Source organism: Gossypium hirsutum, chromosome D02 (genome assembly GCF_007990345.1).
Source record: "Gossypium hirsutum isolate 1008001.06 chromosome D02, Gossypium_hirsutum_v2.1, whole genome shotgun sequence".
NCBI lineage: Eukaryota > Viridiplantae > Streptophyta > Magnoliopsida > Malvales > Malvaceae > Gossypium > Gossypium hirsutum.
In genome coordinates this window covers 23163249-23175020 of record NC_053438.1, presented here as the reverse complement: position 1 = coordinate 23175020, position 11772 = coordinate 23163249, and positions in this window count along the sequence as shown.

The following is an 11772-nucleotide window of genomic DNA, read 5'->3' as shown; positions in this document are numbered from 1 at the left end:
GTGGTCGATGCGTTGAACCGTAAGGCTATGACCAATCTGAGAGTGATGTTTGCTCGACTTAGCCTATTCAATGATGGAAGTCTGTTGGCAGAACTTCAGGTCAAACCGACATGGATTGAACAGATTCAGGTAAACAGTTAGGGGATAAGTCTCTTAGGTTTCATTTTCGTCAGGTTGAGAATGGTGGCACTATTGATTTTGGGATAAATAGTGATGGGGTACTTTGTTTCCGCAATCAAATTTGTGTACCAAATGATGAGGATTTAAGGCAGTCAATTTTGAGAGAGGCGTATGGTAGTCCCTATACTATTCATCCCGGCAGGAATAAGATGTACTGAGATCTTCGAGAATTGTACTGGTGGCCAGGGTTGAAGCGTGAGGTTACCGACTTTGCTGCTCGTGGTTCAACTTGTCAGCAGGTTAAGGCTGAGCATCAGTTACCTTCGAGTTTGCTGCAGCCGGTTAAGATACCGTTATGGAAATGGGAGCGAGTAATGATGGACTTCGTTAGTGGGTTGCCTCTAACACCCACTAAGAAGGATTCTGTCTGGGTCATCATGAATCGATTGACAAAGTCTACTCACTTCATCCCAATAAGGACAAACTTTTCTCTTCAGAAATTAGCTAATATCGAAAATAGTGAGACTGCATGGGGTACCTGTCTCGATCATTTTCGATCGGGATCCTCATTTAATGTCTCAGTTCTGGAAGAAGCTTCATAAGGCTCTGGGTTCAAGTTTAAACTCCAGTGCTGTTTTCCATCCTCAGACAGATGATCAGTCAGAGAGGGTGATTCAGATATTAGAGGACGTGTTGAGGAGCTGTGTTATTGATTTCCAAGGTAGTTGGGAGGAGTACTTGCCGTTAGTGGAGTTTGCCTATAATAATAGCTTGCAGTCTAGCATCTTGATGGCACCTTATGAGGAAATGTACGGTTATAAGTATCGCACTCCTTTATGTTGGATTGAGTTGGGCGAGTGATATGTTCTGGGTCCTGAGTTGGTTTTTAAGACAGAGGATAATGTTAGATTCATTCGAGATCGTTTAAAAGTGGCTTCTGATATGCAGAAATTGTATGCTGATTTGAAGAGGCGTGAGATCGAGTATTCTGTGGGGGACTTAGTTTTTCTTAGGGTCCCGCCATGGAAAAAGGTTCTGAGGTTCGGTCGCAAGGGCAAGCTGAGCCCTTGGTTTATTAGACCTTACCGCATTTTGAAACGTGTGGGACCTGTCGCTTATCAGTTGGAGTTACCTCTAGATTTGGACCACATTCATGATGTTTTTCACATCTCGATGTTGAGACGCTACCGATCTGATCCCACGCATGTTGTTTTTATTGAGGTGATTGAGGTTAGAAAAGACTTGACCATCGATGAGGAGCCGGTTCAGATTCTAGAGTGTGATGTAAAGGTCCTTCGAAAAAAGTCTATTCCCTTAGTGAAGGTTCTGTGGCGTAATCATAGCACTGAGGAGGCCACGTGGAAGCTTGAGGATGTGATGCGTCAGCAATATCCTCATTTGTTCTGATCAGGTATAATTTCAAGGACGAAATTTTCTTTTAGGGGGTAGAGTTGTAACGCCCCAAAAAATTTTAATTTAATTATTGTGAAAATATGACACAAATATCTGTCAATTTTAGTGGTTATGTGTTCTGGGAGTGTTTGGGAGGTCCCAAGTTCAAGCCTTCGCTTGGGCAAATTTTGGTATTCTAAATGAATTAGGCCATACTCTTGCTTATTAGGCTTTTATTTGATTTTGGGTAAATTACATCAGAATGGGCCTACTGGTCTAGTGGTTATATGGTGTGTTATTATGGTGGAGGTCTTGTGTTCGAATCCCTATGCATGCAACGGTATTATATTTTTGCTCAGATTTCGAGATAGAGTTTTGTAATAGGGGGATTTTGAGTAGTGAATGTGTAGTGGGAATTAGGGGAGAAGATTAAGGGATTTTAGGGGTTATTGTGATTTTATTTTATTTTTCCCATAACCGAATTTTGACACTCTTTTCCAAAAAAATTCTGCCATATATTCTTCTCCCTCTCCTCTTGCCAAAATTCTTTGAGTTTTTCCATCTTTCTTTTCTTTTTCTTATTCTTGATTTTTCCCTAATTCATTTATTTTCCTTTGTTTTCGCACGCGGTTAGTGCTCGCTTAGTTTCGATAAGTGTTTCTCTTTGTTTCTGTCATGAATCTCTTAACGACTGAAGTGGTAATGTTTTTTCTTTGCGATTTGGGCGTATCATTGGTGGTAGACGGAGGGTTATCGTTGGTGGTAAGTTGGGTTTCTGTTTTTTCTTGGTTGCCAATTCACTTGTAAATCCACTAAATTGATGTTAAGTATCTTGATTATAGTCTTTGAAGTGCTTGGGGACTATTTTAGCATCAAACAAAACCAGGTGTGTACCCGAAACGCAAAAAAAAAAAAGGATTCGGTGAAAGGCCGAAATTGCTTGCTATTTGGACAGCAACAGTAGGCTAACTTTGAAAAATCGCCATAAATTATAGAAATCAAATTAGAGGATGAAAAAAATATGGAATTAAATCTTATTGAGTCTAGTTTCTCATAGAAGAAACAGTGTATGTAATGGAATTGTAAATATTGCTGTATAATAAACTTTGTGAGACAATGTCAGATTGAATTCGGGTTCCCCTGTTCTGACTTTGGAAAATTATCAAAAATTGGAGAACAATAATTAGGGGTTAAAATTTACATGTTTAAATTAATAATGAGTCTATTTTCAATAAAAATAAATGGAAACATCATCAAACTTTGGTACTTAGAGATAATTAATATTTAGCAAAGAAGGAACGAAGCTGTCAGATAGCAGAACAAGGGTAAGTTTGAAGATTTTATTGTACTTATTGGCTAAACAAAAAATTCTTAAAATTTTATGATAGAAAGGTATTTGAGTCTATTTTCAAAATCATCAAGCGGATCTTAATTCAGAATATTTTAGCTCAAGATATAAATTATTTAGTAACAATGACTCAAGTAGACAACTTTGAAGGAACATATAAGTAAATAGTGAAAACATATATAAATAATTAACTAGCACGAGTTACATTAAAAATGGATCATGTGGCCAAGGCCAGTTTTGGTCAAGTGGGTCACATGGGCGTGTGAGCCCATTTTTTTGAAAATTTCTATAAGGTTGCACAGGTCACCCAAATTGATTGTGGACCTATTGTAGGGTCGGTAAGCTTTACTTAAACCCCTATATGTGTGATCTGTCTGTCTGATTTCTATACCGAGCATGACTTATGATATCTGAATGTATGTACTATTAATTGCATAATGGCATGACATATTTGTATGTTGCATTGCATTGGGGTGGGTAGATGCTATTTGGAGGAAGTGTCTGAAATGCTATTAAGCCTGTTATCTGGCAGCGTAGCTGCAACCTTCTGATTATGTGCGGTATTTCGGTACAGCATGGTGTGTAGGGATGGGTGCGTTGATTTAATCCCCACATGGTGTGTAGGGTTGGACGAAGATGGTCTATAGAGGCTGGTGGGTAGGATTTTTTATTTACTGTATCTGCATTCTATATCTGATATTGGCCAAGGCCCTAATGTATTTCTGAGACTGTATCTGAATGGGCTAAGACCTAAACTGATTCTGTAATGGGCACGAGCCCCAGACTTTATATAACTGAATTCTGTTGATTATCTATATGCAAGTTTTCTATGGGGATTACATACTGAGTTTGCAAAAACTCACCCTTTCTCTGTTTAATCTATATAGGTAATCTTCAAACTTGACGGGTCAGTGCAGCAGAGGACTCGACGGTGGCCACACGTAAATTTTAGACTGTTTTCCGTTAATTCCTAGAATTTATTACTTATTTGGGGTTTTTGATGTATTTTCTCGACTATGGACTGGTTGGCTTTAAATTTGGGACTTTATACTGTTTTTTATGGATTTTTTTAAAAACTGCAATTCCACAAAACACGGTTTTTTTCTAAAAACTAAAGTTTTTCATAAATAGAAACGATTTTCCCTAAATTAATTAGTTACAAAAGCTTCCACTAAGAGACAAGTTTTAAAGCAAATCAACTAGTTTTTTTTCGAATTAAATAAAAGTTAACTTACTGTAACGGTTTTGAAACTCGACAATCTTGTCTTCAAATCCCTTTGCATGTGACATCGCCAGATTCGGGCATAACGTCTAAGCCGGTTTTAGGGTGTTATAGAAGTGGTCAAAATAATCCTTCGAAGATTGTTGAGAATATATGCTACCAATGTGGTATGAAGGGGCATTGGTCACGTACCTGTCGTACGTCTGAGCATTTAGTGAAACTTTATCAAGCATTCATTAAAAATAAAGGAAAGCATATGGAGACAAATTTTGTATCCCTAAATAATGAAATGGAGGTAAAAGATGAAGATATTCACTATAATACTAAAATTGACCATGCCTACGAGGGTGATAAATTTAATGACCTTAATAATATAACTCACCTAGATGTGGTAGATTTCTTTGAGAATCATTAGAAAAATTTATGTTATTTTGACATTTTATGTAGTATTAATTATGTTTTATTTTCTTGCATAAAGAATAATTTATATATTTCATAAATATTTTCAATATTTCTCATATTATATTTTGTTTGTTTTTCTGAAGAATATGAATATTCAACAAAATTTTGATGGACCCAAAATCAATGGAGACACATGTCTTGTAGATAGTGCTACAACACATACGATAGTCAAAGATAAAAAATAATTTTCTCATTTGACAATGAGTAATGCCCATGTTAATACAATATTGGGTAGTTCAAAACTTATTGAAGGCTCTAGAAGAGCTATTATATTATTATCTAAATGTACAAAATTTGTCATTGAGGATGCTTTATATTCCACTAAGTCTCAAAGAAATTTATTGAGTTTTAAAGATATTCGTCTTAATGGATATCATATTGATACTATGAATGAGAAAAATATTGAATATCTATATATTACAAATGTTGAATGTGGAAAGAAATATGTTTTGGAAAGGCTACCTACTTTTTCATCAGGTTTATATTATACACATATTAGTGCAATTGAGTCACATATTACTACAAACAAGAGATTTGTAGAACCACATGCTTCTACTATTTGGCATGACCGATTAGGCCATCCCAGATCTATTATGATGCGAAGAATCATCGAGAATTTAATTGGACAGGCATTAAAGAACCAAAAGATTCTTGAATTCAAGGATTTATCTTGTGTTGCTTGTTCTCAAGGAAAATGAATTATTAGACATCACTAGCTAAAGGTGGGATTGAATCTCCCGCATTTCTAGAACTTATCCAAGGTGATATATGTGAGCCCATTCATCCACCATGTGAACCATTCAGATATTTTATGGTATTAATAGATGCATCTAGTAGGTTGTCACATGTGTGTTTATTATCGATCCACAACCTGGAGTTTGCGAGACTACTTTCTCAAATAATTCCATTACGAGCACAATTTCAAGATTATGCAATCAAAACTATTCGTCCTTATAATTCTAGTGAGTTTACATTCTAAGCTTTTAATGATTATTGAATGTCACTTGGGATAAAAGTTGAACATCCTATAGCTCATATTCACACACAAAATGGTTTAGCTGAATCATTTATCAAACGCCTCCAACTAATAGCTCAACCATTACTTATGAGAACAAAACTCCCTATTACAGCTTAGGGATATGCTATTTTGCATGTAACAGCACTTGTGTGCTTAAGGCCAACAAGTTATAATAAGTACTCCTCATTACAATTGGTTTTTGGTCAAAAGCCAAATATTTCCCATCTTAGAATTTTTGGGTGTGCAGTATATGTTCCAATTGCTCCACCACAATGCACAAAGATGGGTCATCAAAGGAGGTTGGGAATATACGTTGGTTATGAATCTCCTTCTATAATTAAATATGTTGAACCATTAACTGGAGATTTATTTACTGCATGATTTATTGATTGTTATTTTGATGAAACAACATTACCAACATTAGGGGGAGAGAAAGTACAACTGGTAAAAGAAATTATATGGAATGAATCATCATTATCTCAATTAGATCATCGCACAAGTCAATATGAACAAGAAGTTCAAAGGATCATAAATTTGCAAAACATCACCAATCAATTGTCAGATTCATTTACTAACCTAAAGAAAATTACAAAATTTTACATACCACCTAAAAATGCTCCAATATGAATTCTTATCCCAATAGGGCAAATTGTTAGTGCAAAAGAAAGTAATCCACGCCTAAAACGTGGAAGCCAATCGGTTCCAAAGATAAAAATCCTCGTAAAAGGAAATGAGCAATTATTCAAAATGGTAATATTGTGGAGGAAAGTTCCCAAGAAGAGGCCAAAGATATAAGTAATCAAAAAACCCCAGAAGAGGTTCAGGTACTTGAAAATGGTGATAACGAAGAAATCTCAATAAGTTATGTTACTTCAGGAAAAAGATGGAACCGAAAAAATTCAATTTTCGACAAAATTTTTTCTTAAAACCTTGCTATTGAAATGGCAAAATAAAATAAAGATCGTAAGCCTAAATCTATTGAGGAATGTAGAAATAGAAAAGATTGGCCAAAATAGAAAGACGCAATTCAAGGAGAATTAAATTCACTTTCTAAACGTGAGGTTTTTGGACCTATAGTCCAAAGACCTAAATGTGTAAAGCCGGTAGGATATAAATGGATATTTCTTTGAAAATCAAATGAAAAAAATGAAGTTGTAACATATAAAGCATGACTTGTAGAACAAGGATTTTCACAAAGGCCCGACATTGATTATGAAGAGACATATTCTCTTGTGGTGGATGTAATCATGTTTAGATACCTTATTAGTCTGGCAGTACGTGAAAAACATGACATGCGTCTAATGGATGTTGTTACAGCCTATTTGTGTAGTACACTTGATAGTGAAATTTATATGAAAATCTCAGAAGGATTTAAAATTCCTAAAGGATATAGAGTTTCCTGGGAAAATTGCTCAATTAGATTAAAGAAAAGTTTATATGAATTAAAAAAATCTGGATGTATGTGGTATAATCATCTTAGTGAATATTTGTTAAAAGAAGGTTATAAAAATGATCCAATCTGCCCATGTGTTTTTATAAAAAGGTATGGATCAAACTTTGTGATAATTTCTCTTTATTTTGATGATCTAAATATTATTGAAACTCTTGAAGAGCTTCAAAATGTAGTAAATTATTTAAAGAAAGAATTTGAGATGAAAGATCTTGGAAAAATAAAGTTTTGTCTTGGCCTACAGATCGAGCATTTAAAAGATGGAATTCATGTCCATCAGTCAAATTATATGAAAAAAATCTTAAAGAAATTTTATATGGATAAAACACATCCATTGAGTACCCCGATGGTTGTATGATCGTTAGATGTGAATAAAGATTAATTTCTTCCTTGTGAGAATAATGAAGAGTTTCTTGGTCTTGAAGTACCATATCTAAGTGTCATAGGACCATTGATGTATCTTGCAAACAATACAAGACATGATATAGCTTTTGCTGTAAACTTGTTAGCAAGATTTAGTTTTTCTCCAACATGTAGACATTAGAATGCAATTAAATATGTATTTAGATATCTCAGAGGGACCATTGATATGGGGTTATTTTATTCAAATGATTCAAAATCCCTATTAGTTGGTTATGCTGATGCTGGATATTTATAGGATCCACATAAAGGTTGATCTTAAACGGGATACTTATTTACATGTGGAGATACTGTCATATCATGGCGTTTGACAAAGTAGACATTAGTTGTTGCCTCTTCAAATCATGCTGAAATAATTACAATGCACGAGGCAAGCCGAGAGTGTGTTTGGCTAAGGTTATTAACCCAACATATCCAGAAGATATGTATTTTGCCTTTACAGAAAAATATGACAACTATCTTATACGAAGATAACGTAGCATGTATAGCTCAATTAAAGGGTGGTTATATCAAAGGTGACATAACGAAACATATTTCACCAAAATTATTCTTCACTCATAATCTTGAGAAGAAAGGTGACATAGAAGTTTAACAAATTTGTTCTAGCGATAATTTAGCAGATCATTTTACCAAGGCATTGCCAAGTTCAACGTTTGAAAGAATGCTACACAAGATTGGAATGCATCAACTGAAAGATGTAATGTTATATTGCCATTAGGGGGAGCCAAAAACATGTACTCTTTTCCTTTAACCAATGTTTTGTCTCACTGAGTTTTCTTGGTAAAGGTTTTTAACAAGGCAACTTGCAATAGGAGATTGTGTACTCTTTTTCCTTCATTAGGTTTTTATCCCACAGGGTTTTTCCTAATAAAGGTTTTAATGAGACACATTTTTATTTAAAAGACATCCAAGGGGGAGTTTTGTAAATACATTAAATGGATGTCTATAACCTTTAACCATTTATGAAAGTAATGAGTTAAAATCCCCCATTCATTATTAAAAGATGCTTAATGTACGTGTTAATGAAGTAGTTAAATAAGCTTCATTCATTTATGTTGCATTGAGTGTCAATGGCTTATATATAGCTCTTTTATAAATGAAAAGAGGAGACGAGAAAATTCTCTATTTATTTTAAGTGTTCTTTTATTTAATTATTTTATAACATATAATAAGTTTTAACCAGCCACTCATATATATTCATATATAATGGTTTATTTAGTTTATAAGTCCTATATATTAATTTCTAATTGTAATTCTTTAATAATTCTTACTTTAATTACTTAAACGATTTAGTCCCTGTACTCTAATTAAATACTGTTTCGATGAAATTATCTATCTGAAATTTAATTCACTTCTAAAATAACTCCGTAAATATTTAATAAAAGTATTTACGAACCTGGTTTATAGAAATGGGGTCCCGATACATGAATTTCCAAAAACACTAACTTTAGAACCGATACACTTGTACTTTTACTAATTGTTTAATTAGCAAATTTATCCGATCAAAATTTAATATAAAATTATAATTAACTCGTAAATATTATTTAATAATATTTACTAACTCAGTTTATGGAAACGAGATCTTGGAATCGTAATTTTCAACTCCACTAACTTTAGCATCATTACACTTGTACCTTAATTTACTATTAATTAAGAAAAAATGCTAGACCAACTTTAATATGTTTTCATACTAGTCTCATAAATATTAAATATTAATATCTACGAACAAATTTTTAAAAAATGACATTTTAGAATTGTAATTTTTGACACCACTAGAAACTGGGTCATTATAGTGCCCCTCTATATACATGAAACAGCTGTCGCGCCTGCCTTTGGAGTCTACCAGTATCTGGCTTGGTCTCTCCACTCAATTTTTGAGTCTTTATCTTCCATGCATACACGTAGTAAATCTTGTAAGATCTAAAGAATCTAGTGAGATCTGTACATGAGTAACCATGAAAACTGTATAAAAATTTAGGGAGAGGAGATTTTATGTGCCAAGTTTAAACTCCTTGAATTTCATGGGCAGATTAGTAAATTTTGTGGGTGTGGCCAAAGTCTTCCTCTCTCATTTTCTCTGATTCAACCTTTGGCAGAGACAACCACTGGTCTGATTATAACCATGATCCATGTACAAATGTTCCCTTACAGGCTTTGTTTATGTCTACCGTTGTTCCAAACTTTCGTTATACTCTTATTGATAGACCTCTTCACTTTGACCCATATTCACCATTCCAGGCTGGTGATAAATATTGGTGTTTAACCAGTATTTTCCATAATCGCAGATCCTTACCTTGAACCCCTTACCTTACACTGAACTCTAAATGAAATCGTCGAACCATTTCATTAATTACCTACTTTCTTTGACGTAGACTACGCTTGATTTCCTTTTTTTTAAGGTCACTTCTGGACTTAGTTACGATACTGTACTAACTAAGCATCACCCTATTTTCCCCTAGTAGACCCCATAATACTTATACTTTTAGTCCAATCCTTGAAGGTACTCCAATAGATAGGTAGTTCTCGATATATTACCTCCTATTCAAGTATCCCTTGACAGTTTCCACCATTGGTAGACCTACAAGATCTCCCCTATGCTGCATAGCTCTGATAGACTCCTGCTTTAGACTATATTCTGATGGACTTTATTGGTCATTCAACCTTATACAGGCAATTTCTTCCATAAGGTCTTTTGACAGGCTATTCACTCTTTCAGCTACCTCTTTGACAAATACCAAATTAATATTTTAACCTGTAATAATCCATTATATATCTGCTTAGCCAATGTGGGTTCTATGATTTCTCTGACGAACTTTTATTAGTGGGCACTATGTTGGTCAGCTCGTCTCAGGAATTTCTCACTCCTTTTCGCGCATACCTATGTTAAGATGCTTCCTTGGCTTCACTTGCCATTGCATTATGGCGAATCCCCTTATTATCCTGTTTGTTTGCATTTCCAAATACACACTGACCATTCAATTATACTATCTGCGATCGAGTTATTCAGTGATGTCCCCTTTTTATGCCCTGTAAGTTTACTGGTTCATCACCTTGGCAAACTTCATATGCTGTCACAACCTAGCTATGGTATTATGCAATATGATCCCATTTTTATTATCCTGATGGACTTTATATGTTTCCATAGTTGAGCTACGGTCTTACACAATATGATCTCTTGTTTATTTTCCTAGCGGACTACCGATTCCAAGGAATCAATAAACTCTTCTGAGGTGTAGCCTGGAATGACCTATAAATCGTCATCATAGTCGCTCAATAGAGTCGAAAGACTATCATCACGGTGTTGTTCTAGCGAGCTAGTCGATAACATTGCATGATGTCGCCTAAACTCTCTTGTATCCCTTTATCAATCCGCTAATCCCTCCGTTACGCCAAATACTCCTATCTTCTTCTACCCCATTAAGGCAAATTTCCTTCACACCCCCGCATACATTAAAAACATGTATTTCATGCAATTCATTATGCTAGCTATTTTAACATACAATACGACATCCTTCTATTCGCCAAATCATAACTAAGTAAAATTCAACAAATAGATTTGCAAAAGTGTATACACTCACAATATCATGCATACACAGCTTACTCATTTTCCATGTTCATGCATAATCATGGTCCTAGGATTTCACTTCAAGAAAGTTACTAAGTCAATTCTAAAGACTTAAACCTTCATACATGTCTATTTCTAAAGAAATAAAATTTTCATGGTAAATCCTACATAAGACTAAGATCACATACGAATAACTTAGATAAAATAAAAAAATCATGCTTGCATTTGAAAATACTTATGAACAAAAATTCTTTCTAAACATTTATTTATTTCAACATACTTAAGTAAAAATATTGAAACATACTTCAAAATTCATGCAAAATATCTTATTAAAAATTCATGCAGAATGCTTTACCCCCTTTAAAAAGAAGCAACGTTCTCATTGTGAAAACAAACTAATATATAAAAACTGAACACCAAGTAAGGTTGCAAGAAAGAGAGGTGAGTCATAAAGACTGCTTAAATACCAAGTCCTTCTCACAATCCAATCCTAGACATGCGCATTTCCATTACCACATCACTTTATTTTCTTTCTATTGAAGAGGCATTGAGCTTATTTTATTCATGCTTGCTATTTTATTATGTGAAAGAAAAAATTCTAACTAGGAAATAAAAATAAACATCTAAAAAGAAATAAAAACTAAAGATAAGAAATTCCCCCTTTTATTTATTTGACTTATCCTCCTCATCTTCCTCCTTTGGTGCTTTGTCCTCGCTTGCATTCTCATCTTCCTTCCATGACTTGAAGATATAATCTGGGAACTCGTGAACAAAA